This window comes from Colias philodice, chromosome 9 (genome assembly GCF_061535455.1).
Source record: "Colias philodice isolate Cphi_HAF_F1 chromosome 9, ilColPhil1 Martin Lab GWU primary, whole genome shotgun sequence".
In the NCBI taxonomy this organism is placed as follows: domain Eukaryota; kingdom Metazoa; phylum Arthropoda; class Insecta; order Lepidoptera; family Pieridae; genus Colias; species Colias philodice.
The window spans coordinates 9,764,494-9,769,617 of NC_143094.1; the positions used below are offsets into that span (position 1 = coordinate 9,764,494).

Here is a 5,124-nt window from a genome sequence, read left to right on the forward strand (position 1 = left end):
AGCCTAGAAAAATTCTTTCATAGTCTGTGAAGTTACTAATCTATTCACTTGTTTAGACCAAGCCTTTCCCTATGTATTCATTTCAGCATTGTCCTTAAGGTCATCAGTTAATAACCGCCTTTGTACAAACCATTAACTCGAAAGGCAGTTTAACGTGACTGGACCAATTTAGAGCACTTGGATTTGGATGAATATTTGCCAGTGCAAGCTGGAAATTCAATTTTGTTATTTTTGTTTACTTTTGAGCAATTGAGCATAAATTATTGAGCAGTTATTTCATAACATTATCATATTTTATGATTAGTAATTAACTACCGATTTAAAAGTACGTTATTATATTAATAGTAATAACTTTACAGTTGTAATCTTTTGTTTATATTCAATCTATTTATTCACAAAAACGTAGTTTGTATAAATATTACACACATAAATTACACTATATCCTCAAATCAATGTCACAATAGAGTAAACACTATAAAAATAGTATTATTCCATATCCTCAAATCTAATGCTATTACCACATAGTTAACGCCCACTACTGGCCCAAGGCCTGAGCCTTTCGTGACCAATGTTTACTTAATTAATTTAATTTATCAAGTGCCTACTGCACGAGCGGGATATTAGTGTCCGATAACGTTATCTCTGCACCATATCTGTTATATTGAATTCTTTTAGAACGTGTCCGAAAGGTGTGAGAAATATGTTAGGTAAAGGATATGTTAAGATTTTATTTAAATAGACTGCTTAAATAGACTGATTTAGACTGCTTTATATATGGCGTAAAGTCTCACTTGGGCAATGGTTGACAGTAAAAAAATTTAAAAAAGCGTTTTTTATATTTAACTAGTCTGTAAATGTGAAATATTTTAAATACTTAGAAGTATAGGTCTTTAACCGTCGGTATGAATAGAAAAGAAACAACTATAATCTTGCCATGAATATATTATTATCATTCCACATTTTCAAAATCTTCACTATTTAAACTCCTTTTTGGAATAAAGACTGAAGTTTCTGGACGAATTCGTCGGGATTCCCCTTGTAGCCTCCGAATATTTGCTGGATGTTTGTTATGAATTTTGTGAAGTCAACACGGTTGATTTCCGTTGCCGTCTCCTGCGCAGCCGCCACACAGGCCATCACGACGACGAGGAACAGAACCTAGGAAATATTATATACTCATTAATAAAATCTATACTAATATTATAAAGCTGAAGAGTTTGTATGTTTGTTAGAAAGTGCTAATCTCAGAAACTACTGTTCCATTTTGAAAAATACCTTCGTTGTTAGATAGTGTACTGAGGTCGACCTTATCGCTGGGAGCGATCTCTTCTTAACAACTCACAGTTAAAAGGAACTTTTAATCCGACTCGATCACGGAATTTATTTGTTGTATCTTTGTGATCTTTGTTTAGTTACTTACTCAAATACCTAATACTTTAATAAAATCACTAAAAATAAAAGACATTATGTGAAAATAATTGTTCACCGATTGTTTTTGATTAAATTCACACCCTCACCCTCTGCATGGAATAGTAGGATCACAAAACACCAAAAATAAAATAGGTAATTATTTCGACAACAAGTGATAACTGCGTTAAAAACAACCGACTTCAAACTTGCACTTGCAATATGTATTTACAAATACAGACAAAAATGCTCATAAAATAAAAACTACTGGGCCTATCCGAATAAAATTTTTATGGGACCAATTCGACATCGCATCGAACCATCCCGCATCGAACAAAAAAAGAATCACGTAAATCGGTTCAGAAACCTCGGAGTAATCGGTGTACATACATAAAAAAAACATACCGGCCGAATTGATAATAACCTCCTCCTTTTTTTGAAGTCAGTTAAAAATGTCAACACAAGCGTAAATAAACATTTCTCAGCATGTTAATTTGGAAGCATGTTTGAGAAAATACTATGAATCTTACCTTAGCAGAGACCATTGTTGAAGTTGAATTGTTAGAACGAATTCTACTGATACTTTGGTGTACTTTGTTACACTATATATACGAAAAAGTCTAGTATAAAATGAACTAATTAGTATTTAATTTCCCCTAATTAGTTTGATAGAAAAGTCTAATCAAGACACTAAAACTTTATTGATCATCGGCAACCATAAAACTAGTCAACCTATTTTTATTGTTTCTTCTACAATACACGGTTGAAAAAAAGTATAGCAGGTACGCATATAATCGATCATAAAAGTTTTAGTGAAGTCGTACATATTAAAATTTTTGAGGACCACGTTCGTTCAGTCGCTAGAAACGATTTTCCCATAACTATTATCTAACTTTGTATAAGTTTTCTTTCAAATTATTAATGCAATAATTTAACATAACTTTAATTACGTAAAATCGAAAATTATTTTTTAACAATAAACAAAAGAAGCTAAGTTCTCATAATGAACTGTTAATGTTATTCGTATAGGTAGATTTTTCTTAATTTCAATCTAACCTTCTTCCATTGAGTAAATCAAATGATTTTGTATCCATAGTTTAAATTGTCTCCTTGAAATATTAAACACCTGAAAAACAAATAAAACAATTATGTAATATTTAATTCGTCATACAAAACATGAAAGTAGCTGCCCAATTATATAGAACTATCAAAACATACGCAATTTTAAACATGCATACTGACCCACATTCGAAGGTACATATTTGAGTAATTGTTTGTTTGGCAAAATTATTAAGAAATATGATTATAGTATTACACTTTAAGAATCAGATAAATAGATACGTACGTAATGTCTTTATAAACAGGGGAGTTACTGACAGTGTTATAAATAACAATTACAATGTAAACGATAAACTGTGCTCCAACAAATTTCAGTTATTTGTCTTGCTTTATTGCAAGCTTATACTTTGATTCAGTGTTACAATTTATGATACTAAAGAAGTGTTTAATAAAATTTTCCCTTATATTCTATAACTAATAATAGTGTTGCAAAGACTTTCTCCATGAAATTTCGATTTTGTGTTTAGGTATCTACTGACATTTCGGTCACTGGTTTATCAATATCTATATGTATAGTGTATATAGTCATGAGAGTAAATTAGGCCAGAATTTTCATATTTAATTGATATAAAAATTCTGGCTTTAAATAATAAGCCGATACTATTATATTAATTTGCTTTTCAGCTATTATTATAAAGTGATTAAAGACCATAATATCTGCCCCGACCCGATTTCCGTTCTGATATTTCGTAAATAAAATAAAACATTAACAATTTATTGTACACGACATTAAAATCCATTTACTTAATGGTGAATTGATCAAACGATATAGCCTTTCAATATTACATAGAGCGGACCAGATCAAGTCATACGATTAGTGAATAAATATTCATTGCACGGTATTAATTGCAAAAATATATGCGAGAAATTCGTTCAAGTCCTTACGGATCAATAGGAAACAGTTATTAGCGTGTGTAATTGTGACCCGATTGCCGTAAATGAATGAATAAATGGCGCAAAACATGTTTTTATTACGCTATTAGAGTGATGTTTACAGCTCTTAATAAATACACTAATTATTTTCATAGGGTTTTTTGTTTGAAATGAATCATAACGTAATTATAGTTCAATCACATTTGTAAGACGTTAAGTTTATAAAGAACTAAATTGAAGTCATTAACACATAATTAAAGGTTTTACGAATTTAATTGGGAGAAGTGATATCCGTAATTAAGATGATAATAGCATTTTATGAATAAAGTTGAAGCGAATAAAGTTGCGAGAGCTAAATAAAGAGAAATAGTATCTACACCCAATTACTACAGAATTTATAACAAAGACGCTTCCTGTCTGTTCCTATGTATGCTTTAGATCTTTAAAACTACGGAACATATATTTGGATAAAATTTGTAAAAATATACAGTGATAGAGGAAGGTACCACCATAATATGTATTACCATGCATAATTCCACCCGTACAAAGCCGGGGTAGTTCACTTGTATACAAAGCTGAACGCGATTTAGATAGGCAGGTACCAATGTGTATCACTTTATTAATTAATGCAACAGTCGAATAGGTAACCAGAAGCTAATAACGCTCATGTACGTATTCGTAAAAGTTATCAGGTAAAAAAACGGTCGGTTCTTTGTGAAATATTATAAACAGTGTCATGGTTTAGGGCTCGAGGCAATAATTAAAACAACGGCATGATCAGCGCCGCTTTCCAGTCTCTGTCCGGTCACAGGTAAATAACATCAAGGCAATCTGTCATAAATATTTGTGAAACAGTTATCAGACGGGTTACGAAAAATACTTTAAATTATCGATTAATTTTTATTTAAAAAAATGTGTATTTATAGTTCTATGTAAATAAACATGCTAGGAAATATTTAAAGCAGATGTCGTCTAAAGTGTGTTTGCGACTGGTGTAAATATACATCATCATCATCATCATCGTCAGCTTATGTTCCTTTTGCAGGGATACGGGCCTCCTGTGGGGGTTCACCGTTCAGGCCATAATCCATTCCATTGGCCAAGTGCGGGTTGACATAAGTGATCTCACATGTCGAACTTTTGATTCTTTGACATGCAAACAGTGGCGACGATTCCACATGGGTATGGATAAAATGAAAATTCTATCTCTGCTCTCGAACCTCCGACTAATTGATTTTAAGTCCTCACCACTGCTCTCTATATTTTAAAACATGGTCACGTAAAACTTTGTTGCCCTTGCTTTATATAAAAATTGAGTGTGAAATATTTAAATTGCACAACATTCTTTTACTTATTAAGTTATTATTAAAACCTTTTCATTTTCAGGTACAGCAAGCACCTCAAGTTTTAATTTTGCAATAAAAAAGCTCACGTGTTCAAGACGACGTGAACAAGACTATTAATTGTATGCTCTTACGCCCGTAGCACACCTCCGCTGCGATACCATGACCGCGGAACCGCTAGATGAATTCCGCTGTGATCAAGTGTAGTTTGATTAGTGGAACCGGCATCGGCGAAAGTCGAAACCTCATGCGAGTCAGTCAAGAATGTGGTCAAGAAGCAACGATCGAAGCGAAATGTCGTCGTTATCGGAGTCAGAGGAAGAAGAAATATGATTGTGGACTTTAACTTTGAAAAGACATAAAACTCGTAGAATTTGGGTGC

The 5,124-nt window shown here is 32.4% G+C and overlaps 1 long non-coding RNA gene across 1 annotated transcript; it reads right to left on the reverse strand.

The window, feature by feature from the left end:
- Positions 1 to 926: 926 nt before the first annotated feature.
- Positions 927 to 1,978, reverse strand: LOC149486059 (uncharacterized). The gene is made up of 2 exons (XR_016316028.1): positions 1,938 to 1,978; positions 927 to 1,158 (listed from the first exon to the last, which is right to left on the reverse strand). It is a non-coding gene; the product is annotated as an uncharacterized LOC149486059 (long non-coding RNA).
- Positions 1,979 to 5,124: the final 3,146 nt, after the last annotated feature.